The 25,775-nt window shown below is 38.5% G+C and overlaps 1 protein-coding gene across 2 annotated transcripts in view; it reads right to left on the reverse strand.

The window, feature by feature from the left end:
• Window positions 1–4,528: 4,528 nt before the first annotated feature.
• Window positions 4,529–25,775, reverse strand: part of LOC126474020 (uncharacterized) — a 57,087-nt gene continuing 35,840 nt past the window's right edge. The window contains exon 3 of one of the 2 annotated variants that reach the window (XR_007586559.1): window positions 4,529–4,649. The gene's annotated coding sequence lies outside the window, so the exon portion shown is untranslated. The remainder of the gene's footprint in view (window positions 4,650–25,775) is intronic. The other variant, XR_007586558.1, reaches the window with a different exon arrangement.

Consider the following 25,775-nt stretch of genomic DNA (forward strand, 5'->3'; position numbering starts at 1 on the left):
AAACCTACCTCAACAATAATGAATTACCATGTTTTGTTTTAGGCACTGCAGAGAATATATGTTTGAATTGGTAGACTATATGTTATAAGGGGATTAATTGCTTGCACCCGGGAAATTTTATAGTTCTATGGAATATGAGATGTATTGGGTAGGGTTTAAAAGTACTTTTCTCAGAGGACGATAGTCTTAATTTAGGATATGTTACCTATTTATTTTCTTACATAAATTGCTGAATAAAATGAACACATGAATAAGAGAATGGTACGTAAATATACTTACCAATTGCCTGAGTGAACAGATGGAAATATGAAGATGGACCAGATGTCTGAAAGGCAGTGATGGCTAAGTAGAAGTTACAAATAATGGAACAATTGTTTTGGGTGGCTAGCCCACACAGATTATGATAAAGTTAATGTAAAATGGTGTAGTGTGCTTAATGTTGTTATGGAAAATTCTGTTAATGAAACAACTTTGTTGAAAAGATATACATATAAACAGAAAGGTGTGGCAGTACTGAGTAATTACTAAGATTTGCATCTTCCAAACACTGAAATATAAAAATAACGGTATGGGATTTAGTGTAAGCTACATTCTCATTTTGAAATGAGCTATAAAACATTATAAAATGGCATATTGCAAATTAATTTTTTTATGAAAGCAGTTAGAAGTAAAGAGCAAAGAAAGAATTATCATCTATGTTTATTGAGTTAAGCGCAAAGTCACTTGTAAAAAAGTGAAAGATAATTTTACTTGTTTAGGTAGTGGTGTTCTCATGACATCTTTCATCTTAAGTGATGAGGGGGGAGGGGGGGGGGGGAGGATATGAGAAGTAACATACCACTTTGAAGAAAGCAATGTGTTGGTATTCCCTCTGTCTGTGTACTCACCTAACAATGGATAGTTGTGACCTTGAGTAAGCATTTTTGTTATTTTAAGTGTTTGTTTTGGGTTGTGCAGGGAAATTTTGTTTCTTTCACACATGTCATGAGAGCAAAAGTGGGCTTAGTGTCTCTGCAAGGCAGGGTTGATGGGCAACAGGATTTGTGTGCACAGAGGTACCTGCTGTTCATGGCAGTTGTTCCATGAAAATGCCACCCCACCTTGTAGGTTCACTGCGGACCACAGAACCTCATCAGGTCAGACAATGGTCATGACATCACTTGTCATGAGAAACTCATAGAAGACAGATAGAGCTAAATGCCAAAGGCTAATATGTATAGTGAGTTTTGAAACTTCCTGGTAGATTAAAACTGTGTGCCGGACCGAGACACGAACTCGGGACCTGTTCGAGTCTCGGTCCGGCACACAGTTTTAATCTGCTAGGAAGTTTCATATCAGTGCACACTCCACTGCAGAGTGAAAATCTATTTCTGGATAGTGAGCTTTGTTAAATTCATATGCTATAGTAAAATTTTATGTGGAAAAAACACACACACACACACACACACACACACACACACACACACACTCTCTCTCTCTCTCTCTCTCTCTCTCTCTCTCTCTCTCTCTCTCTCTGCAGTCTCTGGTAACTGAAGCCACACTCCGAGCAGCAGCACCAGTGCATGCTGAGAATGGTGATGGGTGGGGGTAAGGAGGAGGCTGGGGCAGGGAGGGGGAGTGGGAGGACAGTGAAGTGCTTGAAGTGCTGCTGGGGAGCACGCAGGGACAAGGTGGAGAGAGTGTAGAGCAGCTATGTGCAGTCAGGATGTTAGCCAGGTGGGAGGGGAGAGGTGAGGAGAGAGAGAAGTAAAAAGACTGGGTGCAACTGTAGAAGAGGTCTGTGCAGTGCTGGAATGGGAACAGGGAATGGACCAGATGGGTGATGAAGGTTGGGGCCAAGAGGGTTATGGGAACATAGGATATACTGCAGGGAAAGTTCCCACCTGCACAATTCAGAAAAGCTGTGGTTGGTGGGAAGGATCCATATGGCACAGACTTTGAAGCAGTCATTGAAATGAACGATGTCATGGTGGGTGGCATGCTCAGCAACAGTGTGGTCCACTTGTCTCTTGGCTGCAGTTTATCAATGGCCACTCATGCGGACAGACAGCTTGTTGGTTGTCATACCCACATAGAATGTAGCACAGTGTTTGCAGCTGAGCTTGTAGATTACATGACTGGTTTCACAGGTAGCCCTGCCTTTGATGGGATAGGTGATGTTTGTGACTACGTGGTGGTGAGAGGATGTATGGGACAAGTCTTGCATCTAGGTCTATTACAGGGATACGAGCCATGAAGTAAGGGGCTGGGAGCAGAGGTTGTTTAGGGCTGGATAAACATATAGTGTAGGTTTTGTGGACGGCAGAACACCACTGTGGGAGGGGTGGGAAGGATAGTGGGCAGGACATTTCTCATTTTAGGGCACGATGAGGAGCTCAAACCTGGCGGGGAATGTAATTCAGTTGCTCCAGTCCAGGGTGGTACTGAGTTACGAGGAGAATACTCCTCTGTGGCCATATGATGAGACTTTGGGAGGTGGTGGGAGACTGGAAACATAAGGCATGGGAGATTTGTTTTTGTACAAGGTAGAGAGGACAGTTACGGTCTGTGAAGGCTTCAGTGAGACCCTCAGTATATTTCGAGAGGGACCGCTCGTCACTGCAGATGTGATGACCACGGGTGGCTAGCCGGTATGGAAGGGACTTCTTGGTATGGAACAGGTAGGAGCTGTCGAAGTGGAGGTATGGTTAGTGGTTAATAGGTTTGATAGGGACAGAGGTACTGACGTAGCCATCTTTGAGGTGGAGGCCAACATCTAGGAAGGTGGCTTGTTGGGTTGAATAGGACCAGGTGAAGCAAATGGGGGGGGGGGGGGGGGGGGGGAGTTGTTGAGGGTCTGGAGGAATGTAGATAGGGTGTCCTCACCCTTGATCCAGATCGCAAAGATGTCATCAGTGAATCTGAACTATGAGAGGGTTTTAGGATTCTGGATGTTTAGGAAGGATTCCTCTAGATGGCCCATGAATAGAATAGCAAAGGATGGTGCCATGCAGGTGTTCATAGCTGTACCCTGAATTTGTTTGTAGGTAATGCCTTCAAAGGAAAAGTAATTGTGGGTGAGGATATAGTTGGTCATGCCAACTAGGAAGGAGGTTGTTGGTTGGAGTCTGTCAGGCGTTGGGAAAGGTAGTGATCAATAGCGGTAAGGCCATGGGCATTAGGGATGTTAGTGTAAAGTGAGGTGGCATCAATAGTGATGAGCAAGACACCAAGTAGTAAAGGGTCAGGAACTGTGGAGAGTCAGTGGAGGAAATGGTTGTTATCATTTATATAGATTCCGGGTAATGGGTTGAAGGTGTTGGTCTACAAGAGCAGAGATTTTTTCAATGGGGGCACAGTAACCGCTACTATGGGGCATCCTGGATGGTTGTGTTTATGGACTTCAGGAAGCATGTAGAAGGTAGGTGTGCGGGGAGTGGTAGGGGTGAGCAGAGGTATGGACTCTGGGCAGAGGTTCTGGGATAGGTCTAAGGATTTCATGAGAGACTGGAGATCCCGCTGGATTTCTGGAATGGGGTCACTACAGCAAGGTTTGTATGTGGATGTATCTGACAGCTGGCGTAGTCCTTCCGACAGGTAATCTTTGGGGTTCAAAACAACACCAGTGGAACCTTTGTCCGCAGGTAGGGTTATAAGGTGGGGATCAGGTTTTAGATGGTAGACTGCGGTTCTTTCTGCAGATGTAATGTTAAGTTTGCATGTTGAGGGATGTGGGGAATGATGGTGAGGCAAGGTTCGCTGTTAAGAAATTCTGGAAAGTTAAAAGGGGTGATTTGGGGACAGTGCGGGTGGTTCATGGTTGGATCGAGGAGTGAACTGAGTTAGGCAGGGATCAGTATTGATCTTTGGTTGAGTCTGATTGGTAGGGTTGATGACAAAAAAGTGTTTCTGGGAGAAGGAGAGAAGGTCTTTAAAAAGTCCCATGACTGAATTTGGGAATGGGGCAAAAGGTGAGGCCATTGGAAAGGACTGATATTTCTGTGGGGCTAAGGCTTCTGAAGGATAGGTTCATGACTGTGTTTCAGGTCTGTTTTGGTTCTGGAATCTGTGTGGTGGAGGGAGGGAATTTTGAAGGGTGGGGTAAATGTAGTAGGTCTGCGAGGCAGGGTTTATGAACTGCAAGGTGACATGGGGGAGGTTGTTGTAGGAGTGGACAGTGGTACTCCAAGGTGGGAGTCGGGATTGAGCAGGATGGAGAGCTTTTTGTGGTGGCATTGTGCATGCTGTTCTAGCTCCTGGAGGGCATGAGTTTCAATGTGTGTTATGGGTTTCAGGAATTTCGGATTGCATACCACTGAACATACCATTTGAAAGACCTCTTAAACCATTTAGTTTCTTTATATTTTCAGCTTATTTGGCACTTACATGGTTTTTATATAAATGTATATAAAGAAGAACTAATGAATCCAGACATTTTGAATGGTAGCTTTTTTTTCTTTAATCTATTAGGAATGGTCTTGAAATCATACGTGTCAGTCCTTGTCCAGAACCATACAGGTACTGTGGTGGCTCCGAACCTCATGATAGTGTGATGGTAAGGTTATGGTTTCACATTTTCTCACTTCATTTTCAGTGGTGCCAAATACGCCATGGGTGGGTAGTTGGCAGCCCGTGGGCCACATCCAGCCCACAATTGGATTCAATCTGGCCTGTGGAAGAAAGTTCGGATGAACATTAATGAGTGTACTCTCAATAGTGTATGTACTGAGGCATATATGCTGGTGTAGTGTGTCGGGAAAGGAATGCCATTCATTTCAATCCTTTACCCCATAAACATTAACTTATGAATGCTATAGTTTTGACTTTTTGCATGACATGGTAGTCCACAAGCTTAATGAGCATGTGAATCAGATGTATGAATCAGGCCTGCAGGCAAGGTTGCCCATGCCTGAAATACCCTATCAGCAAGCAAAGGTTGCCCATGCCTGAAATACCCTATCAGGAGCCATGTAACTGTGACCCATGATTGGAAAGTAGTGAGCTATTTTGTTGGAAACAATAAACCCCTACCACAGGCAGTAGATGTTCACATTTGGCAAAACTTGTTTTTTGTAGATGTAGATATAGAAAAATTTCACATTTTAGTGTGCAAGCTAAACAGGCAAATAGTAAATTTTGATAAAATATGTAATTCGCTTTTCCAAATGGTGCAGTTCTCGAGTTTTTTGAAAATGGTCCTCAATTACTAACATTTGTATGCTTTTATTTTTAAAAGAATCCACTTTTAAACTGTCAACATGCAGCCATATTTACAAAACAATTTGTGGTGCAAATATAAAATGACTTGTTGCACATCATGATTTATCATGCAAGTGGTCAATAGAATATACCACTAATTAACCGCTAATTTTTTGAGAGAACTTGTTTCCTTCCAGGAAAGTCTGAGCTTCAGATATGTTTGAGGATACTACAAAAGACTGATGTTAGCAACATTTGTCTAGTCTGTGCATACAAATGTATTACCCCATTTTCAAATACTTTCTAGTATGGACTGTGCAAAAACTTTGAACAGTGTGGAACCACATGGCAATATCAAAGATGGTGCAAACAAGATGAGACAGGAAAGCATTTTGCTGTGAAAAAATAACAAACTTAACATGAATGTGAATAGTATTCATTTCCTGACTGTTACAAATTTTTCTCAGGTGTCATCATTTCTCAATGACAAAAACAACAATGTACAAAATGTGAATTAAAACACCACAGGTACCTGTAGTGATTATAGACCAAATATCAGTGATACCAGGAGAAATATTAAAATGCTTGAACCAAGATGGGATAAGAGAAATATTGAGATTATACAATAACAAACTTAATATGAATGTGAATAGTATTCATTTCCTGACTGTTACGAATTTTTCTCAGGTGTCATCATTTCTCAATGAGAAAAACAACAATGTACTAAATGTGAATTAAGACACCACAGGTACCTGTAGTGATTATAGACCAAATACCAGTGATACCAGACGAAATATCAAAATGCTTGAACCAAGATGGAATAAGAGAAATATTGAGATTATGTAATAAAATATATGACAGTGGTGAATGGCCTGAGAACGTTCTGACAACAGTAGTAATTCCATTACCAAAAAAACAAGGAACCAAAAAATACAGCGAGCACAGGACAATCAGCCTCATTTCACATGCAGCCAAAGTGATGTTAAGAATAATTAATAAAAGACTTGAAAATGTAATGGAGGAGAATCTTGGCAAGGCGCAGTTTGGCTTTAGATGGAATACGGGCACCAGAGATGCAATAGGGCTCCTACGAATCTTGGGAGAAAAGTTTATTGAAAAAGGAAGAGACCAATATATGTGCTTCATTGAGGTAGAAAAGGCATTTGACAATGTGGTTTGGGACAAGCTGGCGACTATAATGAGGGAAAAGAGAGTGGACTGGAAAACCAGAAGACTTGTAAACTCATTATATCTTAATCAAGAAGTTTCAATTAAAGTGAGAGGAGAAAGTACAAACTGGATCGGACTAGGAAAAGGAGTAAGATAAGGATGCTGTCTATCACCTACTCTTTTCAACCTCTACTTGGAAAACATGATTGACCAATGCTCATTAGATGACAAAGGCGTAGAAATTGGAGGAAGAAGAGGTTTGCTGATGACATGGTCCTTCTAGCCATAGGGGAAAATGAATTACAGGATTTGGTGGACACCATTGAAACTAACAGAAAAAAATATGGAATGAAAATTAACACAAATAAAACAACAGTATTGGCACTAGGAGAAAATAAGGAAATAAAAATTATGCTGAATGGAGAAATACTAGAACAGGTGCAAAATTTTAAGTATCTTGGAAGCAGGATAGACACTGACTGGAAGTGCACCACAGAAATTAAAACAAGGATAGCAATGGCAAAAGAAGCATTTTATAAGAAAAGGAGAATTTTCTGCAGCGGTCTGGACAGAGAACTCAGGAAGAGGCTCATAAAATGTCTTGTATGGAGTTTTCTTCTATGTGGCGCTGAAACATGGACTATGAGGAAGAAAGACAGAGAAAGGCTGGAGGCTTTTGAGATCCGGACATGGCAGAGGATGGAAAGAATAAGTTGGATGGACAGAGTAAAAAATGAAGAGGTACTGAGAAGAGTGGGAGAGAAAAGACAGTTACTAGATGTAATGAAGAGAAGAAATAGAAATAGGATTGGGCATATATTAAGAAAGAATGATAGGCTGATAAAAACAGTTTTAGAAGGTTATGTAGAAGTGAAAAAGAAGACAGGAAGGAAGAGATTCCAGATACTGGATGACATGATGGACGGTACGACATACAGCAGCCTTAAGAGGGAAGCAATGGATCGCAGAAAATGGAGAGGCAAAGGATCTGCGAATATAGCAGATAACTGATGATGATGATGATTATGATCAGTGACCTTCCAGCAACAAGTATATGTGAAATTGGCATTTATGCTGATAGCCAAGGGAGAGGAATAGCCTCTGAAGTGCAAATTATATGCAGATGTGAGATCAAAAGCATGGTAAAAAAGGCAGAAATTTCAAGGCAGCAACATCAGCCAGCCATGAAAAAATTTCAGCACTAAACAATAGCAGTTTTTCTGTCTTTCTCATGGGGACAAACAATGTAGGAAGGAACAATGCAAAAAGATTTTGTGCTTTCCCTTAAATAGAGACTGCACAAATTCAGAAATATGAATGTGATAGTGAACTGGTCCTGTATGAATAAGGAAGTAGAAAATACAAGTAAAACTTGTGCAAAATGTAAGCTGGGAATTTAAAAATGCAACAGTTGATGTAAGCTCTCCAGGGAAACAATTTCATACAGCATATGGCTTCTACATCAACAAACCAGGAAAGGCATTTGTAAGTCATAAGATCTCAGATATAGTTCATCTGAAATCAAACATGCACTGAGGTATTATGCAAGTCATACCTCTGAAAGGCAAAAGTGATGCATGTCTCGTATTCAGCTTGTGACATTATAAAACAGAACTGATTTCTGCTAAGACCAAGAACGATGATGAAAATACTTTTGTAGCAGAAGTAAACATCCCAGCAGTTCCAAATTAGGCAATTACAGGGTGTGTAATTTGGATTAGCCAAATGCAGATGAGTGCTTGCAAACCAGTGATAAAACATTTATGCTGCTGCATGTCACAATCTGTTGTATAAGAAATGAACTGTTATTATTGGAACATTTTTGTACCATTAAGGATGTAGATGTGACATGGTTATGTCGATGTGACATGGTTATCAGAAAACTGCCTAACAAAAAATCATGTTCACAGTTTCGTTCCTCAAGAATATGTTGTAGCTTATGTAATGTATAGGAAACACAGAGAAGTTGGTGATTCTGGAATTTATATGAAGCAAAGTTTTGAAAATTAGACACAATGCCATCTTGCTCAGAAATAAATAGTAAAAATTAGTAGTATAAGACTGACTGAAGAAATCACAATAATTGTTAATCTGTATAGGTCTACAAATGGAAATTCAAATGTATTTTTGAAATTTTTGAAGTAGCGGTTAAGAGCCTTTATAAGTTTAAAGCAAAGGTTGTTATCCATGGGGATTGCAATATTAAAACAGGAAATTCAAAGCAACAAGGCTCCAGAATATTTTTTTTTTCTTTTCTTTTAAAAAAAAAAAAAAAAAAAATATTTTAAGATCATCAGACTTGCATTGCACCAACAAGATGTGTCCTACTTGTAAGGATGCAAGTCTAGACAACATCATTTAACAAATGTAGAGACTTATGGTATATTTGTTCCCCATAAATAAAAAAGTTAGCTCCTCAGATAAATGCAAAACTTACCAACATTAAAGAATTCACATATAGAGGAATATGTGGCTAACCTTGCCGATGGGAGGTTTCACAGATTGTGTTCAATTGCTTTTAACGCTTTATCATAGAAAATTAATTTATTCCAATTGTCATGCCAAGGGGCCCAGGTTTGATTCCTGGCTGGGTCGGAGATTTTCTCCACTCAAGGGCTGGGTGTCATGTTGTTTTCGTCATCATCATCATTTCATTCCCATCAACGTGCAAGTTGCCGAAGTGGCATCCACGCAAAAGACTTGCACCAGGCAACCGGTCTGCCCGACGGGAGGCCCTAGCCACACGACATTTAAATTTTCAACTTATTCCAATGCATTTAGTGTGGCGTTAATAAGAGGTCAGACAGAGGAGCACATTATATTATTTATTGACAACTTAAAGAACACAAATTTGGACTCTGTATATGAGTGTCAGACAGGCAAAACTGCTTCCTGGCAGATTAAAACTATGTGCTGGACTGAAACTCGAACTCGGCACCTTTTCCTTTCACAGGAAAGTGCTCTACTGGCTGAGCTACCCATACACAACTCCTGACTCATCCTCACAGCTTTATTTCTGTCAGTACCTCATCTCCAAACTTCACAAGTTTAACACTCCTGAAAGAAAGGATATTGTGCACACTTGGCTTAGCCATAGCCTAGAGGATCTTTCCAGTATGAATTTTTCACTCTGCAGCAGAGTGTGCAAACATATGAACCTTCTTGGCAAATTAAAACTGTGTGCCAGACTGAGACTCAAACCTGGGACCATTGCATTTTGCAGGCAAATGCTCTACTGGCAGCTATCCAAGCACACCAGGAAATTTTATATCAGCACACACTCTGCTGTAGAGTGAGAAATTCATTTTGGAAACACCCCCAGGTTGTGGCTGAGCCATGTTTCTGCACTATCCTTTCTTCTGGCATTGCTAGTCCTGCAAGTTTCACAGAACAACTTCTGCAAAGTTTGGACGGTAGGAGATGAGGTATTGGCACAAGTAAAGCTGTGAGGAAAGGTTGTGAGTTGTGCTTGGGTAGCTTATCTGGCACAGCACTTGCTTGTTAGTTTGTGTCTTGGTGGAGCACACAGTTTTAATCTGTCAGGCAGTTTCATATCAGTGTACACTCCATTACAGAGTGAAAGGTCCATTCAGGAAAAACTGAAGTTGAAAATGATTTTAATGAATTTTTTTAAAATGTGGAGACTTATGGTGATTTTTTTTAAAATGTGGAGACTTATGGTATTTATGTTCCCCATTAATAAAAAAGTTAGCTCCTCAGATAAATGCAAAACTTACTAACATTAAAGAATTTGTTACCAGGGAAATGAATCACAAATACACCAATAGAAATACAGCAAACACTGACATTCCTAGGCACTGGCTGCTAACCAGTAACTCCCATACACTGAATGCCCTCGAAATATCTTACAAGTTTCCTCTCACTGCTCGATCCTTGCCATTTAAAAATTCAAAATGAAATTATATGACTTGCTCATATAAAAATCCATCTTACAATATAAAAGAGATCTGTGATATGGACAATTGATATTAATAGTTAAGATTATAGCTGTACATAAACTATTTAATTTGTACATGTAAAGTGAACATTAATTTTAATACTTTGATTCCAACTGCAACTTGCTATCACTGAGAAATCCTATTCTACTGTATGTGGTCAACGACAACTAAATGATGTGAATTTGAACTGATTTTGTAAATGGAAGTGATCTGCATTGTTCACCGTTTTCTAGTCATGTGGGCTGTTAACTGCACAAAGATTCTCGAGAATATGAGCTTGGAATTCAAGTGCGTATTCAATCCAAAAACTAAGTGAAATTCCATCAGGACCTGATGCTTTGTTTGCTTTAAGTAGTTTTAATTGATTTTCAGTACTGGTAGGCACTGATTGCAACCAAAAATAGAGCTTAGGGACATTTTCATCATCACACGGAGTGTGTACAAGAAAGCCAAACTAGACACCCAGGAGTACAAGGAGTGTTTATCGTGCAAGCAGAATCATTAAGGCTAGTGAGGTTCAAAATGAATCTGATGCTGAACTCATGTGGACAAGAGTAACTTTGGTAAGTGGACTTAAATTAATAACTGGATATTTCTACGGACCACAGTATCATTAGACTGTGTTTGTAGAGCCACTCAAATATAGCCTAATTCTGACAGCACGGAAATATGCTGAGCATAAGGTGCAAGTAGTAGATAGTAACTTTAAGCTGCCCAGCACTGACTGTGAATGTTACACATATATTATTAGTGGTAAAGACAAAAACAAAAACAGTCCTTTGAAGTAATACTGAAAACTGTTTGACAACTTCCTCAATCAACTAGTTTGACAACCCACACATGAAGCAAATATTTTAGACCTCCACATTTTAAGAATGTCACCAATGAGTAACAAATTACTGACCATGATGCTGTTACAACAACAGTTACCAAAAGAAAGAAGACCATCCAGAAAGTCAGGAGAGTTTTGTATTTGGTTGTACTAACAGATAGTTACTATCAACTTACTTAAGGATGAATTGAGAAGATTCTCAAATGAAATTTTCAGTCTGCAGCAGAGTGTGTGATGATATGGAACTTCCTGACAGATTAAAACTGTGTGCTAGACCGGGCACGTGCTCAACCAACTGAGCTACCCAAGCACAACTCATGACCTGCCCTCACAGCTTCAGCTTTTGAAAATATTTCATTCCAATACAGTGGCAACTGCAGAACAATTGTGGTTAAAGATAAAATCCTTATAATCCACTGTCTGTATAAGTACGTTCTGAGTAAATTTATATTATGATACCAATGACAATAATACTACTTGGAGAATGTTGGAAAAACAGAGATTTATTTATTTATTCCACGTGATCTGATGGTACACAGTGTGTTGCAGATGTCGGAAAATATCAGTTAACATTGTTAATACATATTAACACAGGCCTATAGTATCCTAATGTATTATATTGCTTAATGTTTTCAATTTAACACAAATAGCAAGATTACTGTTCTAAGTATTCATTTACAGAGTAAAAACAGTGACACAACAAATATGACTTCATGGCTTTGGGAAGATTGTTGAACGGTTGGAGGCCCATGTGGAAAGCTCCCTTTTTGCAGGCAGTATGCGTCAAGCACACAAATATTGAACTAAAAACTGTATCTAATCACTTATCTGACTATAAACAAATAAAGTGTGGTGTACCCCAAGGATCCGTATTCGGACCCCTTCTGTTTCTTCTGTACATAAATGATCTAAGCTTAAATATTGATGCACACAAATCAATCATATTTGCAGATGACACCACAATTCTACTAAAAGGAGACGACGATGAACAGTTACAGCAGACAGTAAACACGGTCACGAAACAACTTAGCAGCTGGGCACAGAGTAATCAGCTTGTAATAAACAGTAAGAAAACCGTTGCTCTAAAATTCCACAATGTTCCTAATAAGGACATGTTTATCCCATCAGTCTCTATCAATGACGAACCAGTTGGTAACAGTACTGACACCAAATTCTTAGGACTTTGGCTGCAGAGTAACATCAGATGGAATAAGCATATTGAATATCTCAATGCAGAACTGAGCAAAACATGTTATCTTCTTTGTTCATTAAAATCATGCTGTAGTGAGAAAACAGTATTGAATGCATATCATGTGTACTTTCATTCTCGTCTTAGATATGGGGTCACCTTCTGGGGAAACTCTAAAATAGCTAATAGCACTTTTAAACTACAAAAAAGGGCCATTAGAATCTTGTTTGGGTGCAAGCCTAAAGACTCTTGTAAACCCCTGTTTAAGAAATCTGGTATTCCCCCATTACCATGTGTATACATTATGGAAACCCTTTTGTTCTTTAAATTAAATGTAATAGGCAAGGACCAGAGACTACAAAAAAACTGTGATATACATGAGCACTTTACCAGAGAAAACAGAAACTTACATATTACTCAAATCAGCACAGCACTGTGCCAAAAAGGTACTTTTCACATGGGAGTTAAGCTTTATAACAAACTTCCTGAAAACATAAAAGCTATCACTGAGGTCAATACATTTGGAAAATCTCTAAAGTCACATTTACAGCATCACTGCTTCTACTCCATTGAAGAATATTTATATTTATGAAATGTGTTATATAAATACTTACGTGTAAAGTGTATTATTGTAAGCTTAAATATGTATGCCTTGAAATTACTTTCAGACTGTATATTTATAACTTGACTTGTCCAATGTCTTATGCATAAGCTGCTATGTAGACAACAGGATCAATAAAATACAATCTACAATCTACACAGTTGAGTGTTTGTACGTAAAACATGCAGATTTGTGTTTTTCCTGGTGTTGTGTTCATGTATTTCATTATTTTTTATGACTCTGGTGTCAGTTGGCACTATGTGGTTTCTGAAAAATTTTAAGTCTCGAGAATGTATAGGCAAGGCAGTGTAAGGATTTCCAACTTTCTGAAGATGGGTTTGCAGGAGTCTCTGGGTTTTCTCCCAGTAATAATCCTCATTGCTCTCTTCTGGATTCTGAATGTGCTCAAGCAGTTGAAATTTCCCCAGAATATCACACCATATTTTAGGTGGGCTTTTATGTAAGTGTAGTAAGCGCTGGTTAATGTTTTCAGGCTATCACATGATTTCAGTACACTCAATGCATAACAGCCAGTACTAATTCTGGCATTTACCTTTCCTGTATGTGTATTCCATTTCAAGTTATCTTGAACCCACAGACCAAGGAATTTGAGAACAGTGTCGGTATCTATTGGCTGGTTATTTACAGTGACAAATGGCTGAGAGGAATTGGCATTTTGTGCTGTGTGAAAGTTCATGGAAGCTGTCTTTTTGGTGTTGATAGTTAATCTGTTGATTTTAGCCCAGTTGCAGAGTTGTTCAGTGACCAAGTTCACAGCTTACGATACTCTTGCTACAAGTAACTTCAAGGAAGCTGATAGAGAAAACTTAGTGGCAACTCATGAATGTGTAAGGAAGCCTGTGTGTGAAGCCTACAATAATTTTAAAGATCTATCAGAAAATACCAAGAAGTTCTGTTTATATGTGAAGTCAATGAATGGATCCAAACATTCCATTCAATCTCTTATGCATCTATCTACTGTTCAAACTGAAGACACAGACAGAAAGTTGAAATATTAAATTGTGCATTTAAAAAGTATTTACACATGAGGATACTCAAGTAAATATTCAATAATTGATATTAGCATTTCCAGTATCGAAAAACAAGTGAGACCACTTAAAGCAACAAAGCACCAAGCCCTGACAGAATTCACATTAGAATTTCATTGAACACACTGTGGAATCAGACCCTTTGCTAGATCGTATTCATTAAGAATATCTTGTGCAATGAATAATCTCAAGTGAGTGAAAAAAAAATGTATGTCACTCCTTATTACAAGCAAAGGTAAAAGATGGAGGATCAGTATTACAGACCAATACAACTGTGTCTCTCTGCAGGAACTGAGAGCATATTTTAAGCTACGATATTATGACATTCCTGGAGAGAAACGAGATTCTCTCAAAAACCACAGCTTGCTTTATTCATACACAACATTTGGCAAAGAACAGAAGTAAGTAAACAAGTAGGTTCCATCTTCCTAGATTTCCAAGCAGTTTTCAACACTGTACAACATTATCAATTACTAATCAAGATATAATCACACAGAGTTTTGTCACAAATATGATAGGCTTAATGAATATTTTATTAATAGAATCCAGTATCCAGTGAGTTATACTAGTGGGCTAATCTTCTATAGAGGTGAAAGTACCATTGGGTGTGCCCTAAGGGAATGTAATAGAATCTGTAATGTTCTCAATATACATAAACAATGTATCAGATAGGATCAGCAGCACTATAAGATTGTTTTCCGATGATGCTGTTGTATTGTCATTGGTCAATCGTAAGAAAATGCTTAGACCTGCACAAAAGTCCCACTTGTCATAATGAAAGGAAACTCTCTTTAAATTGAGATAAATGGAAGGTAATGCCTATAACAAAGAGAAAGACATAAATAGCATTTGATTAACAAGGTTAGTGGTGAACATCTTGAGCATATCACATTGTGTAAGTGTTTGGCACTAATACTAAGAGGCAATATTTAAGTGGGAGGGTAGTGTAAAATCAGTGTTAGGAAAGACAAATGGAAGGCCTGGATTTGTTGGATGGGTTCTAGGAAAATATCGTGCATCTGTAAAGGAAACTGCATACAAGACATTAGCACATTCAATTCTACAGTACTGTTCCAACGTTTGAATTCTTTGTCGAGTGTGCATTAGGACAGACATTGAACGAATTCAGAGATCTTCAGTCAGGACTGTAATAGGTTGGTGGAGCCCATATGAAAGTGTAACAGAAATGCTTGGGGAACTTAAATGGGAATCTTTGAAAGAAAGAGGCATAGTTCTCAAATCCTATTGAGTAAATTTAGAGAAAATTTATTCAAAAAAGAGAGTATAACCATTCTGCTGTTACCATCATATATCTTGTGTAGTAATTGTGAGCTCAAGATAAGAGACTTTAGAGCACATATAAAGGTAAATAGATAGACACTTTCCCTCAGTGGATATCCAAATAAAATAAATTGATAATTTTGGTGTGGTGTAGCCTCTGTCATACACTGTACAATAGCTTGCAGATTACATGTGGAGATTTAGAGGTTTTTATCTGTCATTTCTTTTTTCTCTGCTCTGTCTGGTGGCTATGGGTGAGTTTTAAGTTACCTCAAATATACTTCAGTACACATGTAATGTTGTCATATGTCAGATGTAACCAGTGTAACATGAGGTAGCTTCCTGTGTAATTTCCCCTTTTTGGTACTCTTTGTCACTAGGAACTTGCCTTTAATAGTTGATGGACTAATCATGTTTCAGGATACACTGTTTACCTCATATTTGATGGTGTAGTGGATAAAATACTATTTTTCACAGTATTTTTGTGGCCAAGCAGTGGAGACTGAATGGAGGGCACTGTAGTGTTTGGGAATGGTTTACCTTGGCAGCTACTTTCTGTTACCTGAATTTAAGTGACACATTTTAGTCATTGCTGTAAAAGAGATCAAGAAGAAATCTGGCTATAAAACTTTGTACTTCTTTCAGGCTTATGAATGTGAAGTATATCTGTAGCTTGAATTTTTTACTGTTACAAACGTACAGGGTTTGTTCTATTGCAAGTTGAAAAATTGATAGAGATTTCTGTAGATGAACTCCTTGACACCTGTCCATGCCAGATGTTGATCCAGTCCTTACATGTCAGCATTGAATGAAGAAAATATGGGAATCTGAAACATCACAAAGGACTCCATGTGCAATCTTGAGAAGACGAAGTCTGCTATAATGAATGCTGTGAATGATGAAATCTCCACAAACACTGATACATCCTCAAGTTAACCATTTACTTTCTTGTTGTTTGAACACTATAATCCTCATAACATTTCTTTTTTGTACTATATATTCTTAATGGATGTGAGAGATCAAGTCCTCCCTAATCTAAGTTAGTTAATTTTCTCATTTATAATGTCTCAGCATGTCCCAACACTTTTACTATAATCTAGAAATTTGTGCAACTCCAACAGGCTTCACAGATTCTCAAAACAATTTTCATTTAAAAGAAAAGCTATACGCACGGACGGCCTCTATTTGAAGTCTTTCTACACTTTTCCTCTCTCTCTCCTCCCCCCCCCCCCCCCCCCTCTCTGCCTCTTACAAACACACTGATGGAAAAAATTGCAACACCAAGAAGCAGTTGTGACATAAAAAAAAGATCATAAATGTTTATTCAAATTGCCCATCACTCACATAAGAGTGCTGTTAGTAGCACCACTATGAGGATGCAAAGCAGGCTTACTTCAAATACACGCTGTAACGGTTGTGAGTGTTAGTTACCTTTGAAATTGGACATGGTGAATTGATATTAGTCAGGGATGCCTTTAAGGTGTCAAAGATGCCATTATCAACACCTCACTGAGCTTGAACAAGATTGTGTAATAGGGCTGTGAGAAGCTGAATGTTCCTCATGTGATATTGCAAAGACTTGGCAAGAAAGCAGCCACTGTACATGACTGCTGGGAGTGATGGTCAAGAGACTGTACGTTCACAAGAAGACTGGATTCCGGATGGTCACATGGTACTACTGCGGAGGAAGACCATCTTGTTCAGTGTATGGCTCAGTCACATCGTACTGCATCTGCAGCCACAATTTGAGCAACAGTTGGCACCAGACACAACTAACAGTTACAAACCAGTTACTGCAAGAACAGCTCTGAGCCAGACTCCATGTAGCACATATTTCACTGACCCCAAACGACCACTACTTGTGACTTCAGTGGGGTCAAGCAACAGTTCATTGGAGGGCAGGGTGGAGATCTGTTGTGTTTTCTGATGAAAACTGGTTCTGCCTCGGTTCCAGTGATGGCTGTGTGTTGGCACGAGGAGGCCAGTTGAGGACCTACACCTAACCTCTCTGCATGCTAGACACACTGGACCTAAACCTGGAGTTATGGTCTGCAGTGTGATTTCTTATGACAGCAGGAGCACTCTCGTGGTTATCCGATGCATCCTGACTGCAAAACGGTATGTCCATCTGGTGAATCTACCTCTTGTGCTGCCATTCATGAACAGCATTTCAGGGGGTTTTCCAACAGGGCAACGATTCGCTCACATACTACTGTTATTATCCAAAATGCCCTACAGAGTGTTGACATGTTGCCTTGGGCTGCTCGATCACCATATCTGCCTCCAATCGAGCACATATGGGACATCATCATACAAAAACTTCAGTATCAACCACAACAGCATTAACTGTCCCTATATGGACCTAAGTGCAACAGTTATGGAACTCCATACCACAAACTGGTTCCCAACACCTGTATAACACAATGCTTGCATGTTTGTGCGTTTGCATTCAACATTCGATGGTTACACTGGTTATTAATGCAGGTGGTAGTACTAGCAGTCAAGGGTGTATAAAATTTGCTAAGGAGAGGTGGAAAACAGAGTAGTGTTCTCATAGTGCAGGCGAAGGGTGGAAGCATTTACAAAATAGCTAAGTTTGTAAGTTGTTTGTGTGCCATCATAGTTACAGTATTCCAAAATGACACTAACCAAAATTGGCGTCAAGGCAACTGTGGTGCACCATGGACCATAGATGACAGGGGAGAATGACAGTTGCAGAGAAGTCTACGGGAGAATAGACATAAAACTGCAGAACAATTGACCTCCCAGATGAACCAAGGGGCTACCAACAGTGTCTCCTTGATGAACATTCTCTGAACATGGCTGCATATGGTTCTCCACAGCAGGCAAGTAGTTCATGCACCCATTCTTACTACTGTCCGTCGGTGACGAAGGCTGGAATTTGCATGGCTATACCACAACTGGAAGTCTATTTAAAGATGACAGGTGGCCTATTTAGATGAATCACAATTTATACTCTTTTGGACAGATGGCCATTGGCGTGTACTGCCTTGCAATAATCGTCAGGCGAGGAAGGGAATGTTATGGACTAGGGAATGGTTACCTGGCATTCCCTGAGTGATCTCATCATTCTGGAAGGCACAGTGAATCAACACAAGTATATATCTATCCTTGGAAACCATGTCCACCCCTACATGCATGTTTCTTTTTTTCCTCAGCATGATAGCATCTACCAGCAAGACAATGCAATGTGTCACACAGCTCACCATGAATGCGTGTAATTTGAAGAGCACCAAGATGAGTTCACAGTCTCTACTTGCCATCAAACTTCCCAGATTTAAACTTAATCGAGAATCTGTGGGACCATCTCAATCAGGCTGTTTGTGCCATGGATCGTCAACTGACAAAACTGCTGCAGCTGGCCACGGCATTGGAGTCAGTATGGCGCCTCGTCCCTGTCGGTACCTTCCTGAACCTGACTGACTCTTTCTGCATGTCCACACTCCAAAAAGATTGTTATTCAGACTTCTAACAGGAGGTCACATTAATGTGACAGGATCATATATCAATTAAATGAAACACTTTTTGCCTTGTTACACAAAACTTTATTATTTTTGTACAACCTAGGTTTCTGGTTGTATGCCAACTTTCCGGTACACACCAATTCCAAATATGGCAACCAAGCAAAGAAAAAAACATGCGAACTAATTTATCTATAAATGTTCAACTTAAATTACGAAAGTTATCTTTGTTGACTATTTTGGTAGGGTTAAATTTATATTGTCACCTTATGACACTCATTAATAGAGGATTCCTCTATGAATAAATGTACACTGGAGTGCAGATATGTATACAGGAAAGGGTATTTGTACAATTATCTACTTACTAGCTGAGGTGCCTGGTTTTACTCAAGGAGTTTATATGAGATTGTGAGGTAGCTGGAATAAAAGGATAAATTTTATAAAGTATAAGAGGTAAAAAAATTATACTGAAAACTATTCTAACTACTTACAATACTTGTTAAAGTATAAGAGGTAAAAAATGTTATTGAAAACAATTTACAATATTTGTTTATAAACAACATTTTCCATTTTGTTATCCACGGTATATATGTACAATTTTTTTTAAATTTCCTGCTCAAGAGCAAGATATGTATAGGTGACCATGAGAGAAGCAGAAGTCTTTGAGGTTGATGCCATAATATTTTAATGGATGTTGCAGGGCATCATATGAATGGTGTACCTCTGCAATGCGTTGTAGTCCTGCTCTTCTTCATTGTACAATTATATCACAGCTTGTGTTTTCATTGTCCCAAATTACAATGAAGACTTTGTTATCTGAGGTGAATTAAATCGATGTAACTTTGTAGTCAGTAGAAATCATTTGGTCTAGTGCTGTTTCAAAACTGTGTATCAGTTGTGTATCAATTTATGTGGAGCTGCTTCCAGTGGTGGTAACTTAATTTTTCCACTCATGCAACAGAATCCTCATGTTTCTCTACAGAATTTTTTTCACATTGCAAAACTGGCAGATTTTATCCATATCTCCAGTTCTGATGTGTTTGTTATATTCTTTTGTTGGGTCGTAATGGAATGCTTGAATTGATAAGTTTTACCCTGTTCACTTGTCTTTGCCCCTGATTCTCCTAGGATAATATTTTCATGGCTGGCTTGAGTTCACAGTCTTTTATTATAAGACTGTGTTCCAATTCTTAATTCTTCCATCTGTTCATTTTGGTATTCTTCAGTTTCTCTGCTTCTCACAGTGCTCATTGTCGCTCGTTGGGAACCTAAACATGCTCACGCTCTTCGTCTGTTCACTGTTCATTCCAATTTTGCCATTTTGCTTCAGAACTGGCAAGATCTCCTCCTCTTTTATATTTGGGCATTGTCTAAATAAATCAAATCAACATTTTATTAAAAATTACACTAAGTACACTTTATACACTTTTCACATTTTTCGATTTATATTCAGTCACTGACTTCTCACTTCACTGTTTGTTTTTATTCACCCACTGCACTACTTTTTTAGTTCCTCCCTTCGTCACTAATAAGAAACTGACATTTGAGCCCATGAAGGGTCTTGCTTTATATACCCCTACCAATGGGTAGCCCCACCAGTGGTGAATTCCAGAATGTACCAAAACGGCTTCGAGGGGTCCACAATGTTCCAGAACATTCCATAACATTCGCGAGTGTTCTGAAATGTTCCACAACGATCTGGGATGTTCCCAAACATTCTGGAATCTTCCCGAATGAATAATTGAATTGAGTTTGTTCATTTAACAGTAAATGTTGGAATACATAGATATATGTGGTTTTTTTCATATTGAGTGAGCTTTGAACCTTTCCCGTCTGTGTGTGGAACTTCTACAACTATTACATATTGTGGTTCTTGTTTAAGCAATGTTCAGCAAAGGATGGATGTGGCTTATTCATCTCCAGTTTGTACGGTTTTCTTTGAGCCTATTACAGATCTACTTTCCAGTCCAGCCTATATAGCAGGACTGACGATTTTACCAGATTACCTTATAAACTGTACTTTTATGATGTCAAATTGTTTATCTTCTGAACTGAAGAAACATCTACCTAATGTCTGTGGGACACTGATGAAAATTTGGATCCAGAAACACAGAAACTAGACACAATCACCTTTTATAATTCAAATGGAGCAGGAATCAATACCCAGATGATATACAATGTTTCAGATCCAGGTATCAAGAGGAGAGAGTTTTTGAAAACTCTTGAAGTTGGGATTAATGAAGGACCATCTCGAACCTCAAGAACCAAAATCATGTCTTTACCCAGGAGTATCAAGGAATATCTATACAGCTTCAGATACAAAGGAATTGAAATGCCCACTGTAGGAACACCATGAAAAGTCAGGTGCCAGTGCTACCTTTCATAAAGATGAAAAATATGGTAACAATTATTACATGTATTTCACGTAATAAACTGACTTGTAAAGAGCAAAGCACTGCACAGCTCAATACAACACCTGTTTTGAAGTCCAAAAAGACCAAATTAACATTCATAGTTGATCAAACACACTCAAGATTTTTATTTACATTTATTGCTTTTTATTTATGTTTAATTGCTATTTTTTTACAAACTAAACTCACTGCATGTCTATAATAACCATAAATAGCTGCAAGTACATAATTTAGGCACCAAACTTCGAATCAGGAGGATGGTGAGCACAGTACAGCCGTTCTGAACAGGGTAACAATTATTACTTGTATTTCATGTAATTATTGTCTTGTAAAGCACACAGCACTGCACAGTTCAATGCAATGCCTAGTTTGAAGCTCAAAAAGACAAAATTAACTTTCATATGTCCTTCAAATGCACTCTTTTATTCTGTGTTCTGTTCTGAGTTGAAAATAAAAGTTTTGATTAACATTTATTGCTTTTTATTTATGTTTAATTGCTATTTAAACTCACTGCATGTCTATAGTAACCATAAATAGCTGCAAGTACATAATTTTAGGCACTAAACTGTGAATAAGGAGGATGGTGAGCACAGTACACCATGCAAGCAATAAAGGAACAAAAAGAGGAACGACTACCTTAGGGTTACCTGAGAATATTATCAATAATGGTGGATAGAAACTCATTACTTGTAGCTTTTGTTTTTAAACAATGGAGAGTCCAGGATGGAATAACAAAATTATGAAAAAGATATGTTGTTGCCCATCATATAGAGAAGATGATGGGTTGCACACAGGTGAAACAAAAAGACTGTTATACACTTAAACTTTCAGGCAAAAGCCTTCTTTTGAAATACAAAACACACACACACACACACACACACACACACACACACACACACAAGCACGACACACACACTGTGTGTGAGTTAGATTTAAGTTTTCAGTCAAAGTGCCTTCTTCCAAAATAGTAAACAACACACATTCACACCAACACAACTCACACATGCTGTGTGAGTCGTGATTGTGTCAACGTGTGTGTTTTCTATTTAAAAAGAAGGCATTTTGGTCTAAGAATCATATGTATAGCAGTCTTTTTGCTGTGCCTGTCTGCAACTCAATGTCTCCTCTATATGGTAAGTAGCAATCTATCCTTTTCAATTAAAATATAACAAAGAAAATCTATCCAATTACATTACAATCAGTCCTTTTCATAATGTAGCTATAATTTTTACTGTATTCTTGGGAATTGGTAATAGAAAGGAGATGGTGGATCATGTGGAATGCTGCAAGTTTTTGAGCTGTTGGATGTAAAGAGCTGAAATGAATGTGTCAGTGGAGGAGTCTTTCCATTAAACGTTAAATTCATGGTTCCCATTTCCTATCTGTAAGTTGAAGTCTAGGAAATTAATGGTGGAACCCCCTAACTTCTCATATAGACTTTTATGTCAGTATGCCACTGGTTACTATTTTCCATGAAGTTCTGGAGCTGTCTAGCGGAACCTTTCCACATAGAAAGAAGATTACCAACAAACATATCTGTACCAATATACTCAATATTTTACCAGTAGTTCACTCTTAAGAGAACATAGTTGAATCAATTAAAATTTTAGTTTTATGATGAGTTTGGGAAATGAAAGTGACACATGTAGAAATCTACATGTATGCAGAAGTCCAACACAACTAGGAATTGACTTGGAGATCACTGCTGTGTTTTAGAGAGACCACTCCTGCAGTAATAGTAAATGGAACAGTTTCAGAGGCTGCTGACATGACACTCAAGTACAGAAAGGGCAATGTGCATAACAGCAGTGCATTCAATTGCATCTGGGTTGAGGGTCTCCAATACATGTGACACTCCATCTCCAAAGCCATGCAGACATTAAGCTTCTTAATTGTCACCATGTCAATGGTGTACTGTGAGTGTCTTGCTACAGCAGAAAATTAGTGGTCCCAGAGGCAGCTGCCATTGTCAGTGACATGCTGATAAAAGTGTTGCCATTAACAGATTAATTGTAACAATGGATACACAGACTATAGAACAGCAAAATTTTGTACATGGCTGCACGTTCAGAGACCGTGAATAGTTACAATTGAAAGAAAACAACCCTCGGTCACTATTTTTAATGAATTAACCGGGTTTCAACACTGCTAGGAGTGTCTTCCTAAGAATTTAAATCTAAGAATTGTCTATAACATGGTCACAGAATTATGACTAAAAATGTATGATACAGAGTATAAGTACAGAATCATCGTGAAAGACTGGCAGTACTTATATGTCATTTATAAAATAATAAATATGCCAAAAGCGCATTAGTCACAAAGATATTTAAGATAAAAAATTGTGATGGCGAGCCACTAAGGACTGCTCATTACTTACGCTGTTACAGGTTGCAACCTGTAACCGTGTAAGTGACGAGCAGCCCTTAGTGGCTCGCCATCACAATTTTTTATCTTAAATATCTTTGTGGCTAATGCCCTTTTGGCATATTTATTATTCTATAAATGACATATAAGTACTGCCTGTCTTTCACGATGATTCTGTACTTATACTCTGTATCATACATTTTTAGTCATAATTCTGTGACCATGTAATAGACCATTCGTTGATTTAAATTCTGAGAAAGACACTCCTAGCAGTGTTGAAACCCGGTTAATTCATTAAAAATAGTGACCGAGGGCTGTTTTCTTTCAATTGTAGCTATAGTACAGCCTATCAGTCATCAATCCAATCCTTGACAATAGTAATTGGTAAGCACCCACAACCACCTCCTCGCTGTGGGATACAGAAGTCACCAAACCACATTTTTGTCTCGGTTCACAGCCATGTCACATGGCATGGGTATGGAAACCCTTCCAATGGAGACTGGGACTATAAAAAAAGTTTGCCTGCATAAATGAGGCATGATACCTAGTGATGGCTGGGTACAAATATCAAACTTGCCAACTGGGTACCTATGTGAGGGATGTTTACACTGCATGAAGTGGGATCCCTCCATCTCTTTCTTACGGAAAACAATAAAGTAACCTACTTCATTTGCATCTCACTGTTCACCTGCAGCAACCTACGCAGAATATGTATGCCTTAGATCCATCTGTGACCAAACTTTTCTAGTTGTGGAGAGCATTTTAGATAGTAGTTACACGTTCCATAGATCATTTGAACAATTCTTCTATCAAAATGATGTGGAACAGGTAACTTTATAGGATATGTATACATGATTAGTGTTACCATTAATGAACACATTATTATTTTAGTCCTACTCACGCAGCCACACATTTTTTATGTATATATACTGGCTACCAGTTGCTAAGTAGAAATCTGTCAATGGTATAGAAGCAGTTGTCAAGGAGAAATGATTTACAATCAGATTTCAAACTTGCTTCACTATCTCTACGACATTTTATGTTACTGGACAAATGATCAAAAGTTTTTGCTGATGCATACTGACATCCTCTCTGAGCCACTGACAGCTTTAATAATGGGTAAAAAAAGGTCATTTGCCCCTCTAGTGTTGCAGGTATGTACCTCGCTGTTCTTCTCAAATTGCGGTGGATTATTAACGACAAACCTCACTGGCCAACATACGTATTTTGACGGTGCAGTTAAAGTGCCTAGCTCTTCATAGAGGTATCTACATAATGTCTGTGGGTGAACACCACATATTATTCGCTCACTTTTGTGCAAATAATACGTTTTTTCAAAGTGATGGTTACCCCAGAAAATTATTCCATATGACATTACTGAGCAGAAATACACAGGATGTTGATATGCTTTTTTCCAAGGTCAGCAATTACAGAAAGAGCAAAAGTAGCTGAACTTAATTGTTTGAGAAGCTCGGTAAAAATCTTCTTCCAATTCAAGTTTTTGCCAATATGTATACCCAAAAATTTGGAACATTCTACCCTACTTATTGACTCCTGCTCATATATGATAAATCAATTGTTGCTAGACTATCCATTTACAGAACTGAATGCGGTAAGTTTTTTCCAAAATTCAGGGAGAGTCCATTTTCAGATAACCACTTAATAACTCTTTCGACAACTTCATTTACCAACTCTTTGGTTGCTTTGTCTCTAATGGGATTTATTATAACACTATTATCTTCTGTAAAAAGTACTATTTTGTTTGCTGAATGTTAAGGAGAAGGTCATTCACATACATAAGGAATAGGAGTGGTCTAAAAATTGAACCCTATGGGTCTTCCTTTATGATTTCACCCTCCTCCCCCCCCCCCCCCCCCCCCTCCAATCACTAAAATAATCTACCTTTCCGACATTATGTGAATTATTCAGCACAACCTTTTACATTCTGATTGCCAAGTATGATTCAAACTAGCTGCGAGTAAAGCCATCAATTCTACAATCATGAATTTTTCTGCAAGAGTATCATGGTCTACACATTCAAACACCTGGGAAAGATCACAGAAAATACTAACTGGCAATATATTATTATTTAAGGCTTGTACTGTTTGATGAGTGAATGTATAAATAGCATTCTCAGTCGAGCAACCTTTCTGGAAACCAAACTGTGATATGCTAAGTACGGTACCTTGTTTCCGCTTAAGTGTGCGACTAGTCATGGATACATTACTTTCTCAAATATTTTGGGGAAAGTTGTCAGTA

The sequence above is a fragment of the Schistocerca serialis genome, chromosome 4 (assembly GCF_023864345.2).
Source record: "Schistocerca serialis cubense isolate TAMUIC-IGC-003099 chromosome 4, iqSchSeri2.2, whole genome shotgun sequence".
Classification (NCBI taxonomy): Eukaryota; Metazoa; Arthropoda; class Insecta; order Orthoptera; family Acrididae; genus Schistocerca; species Schistocerca serialis.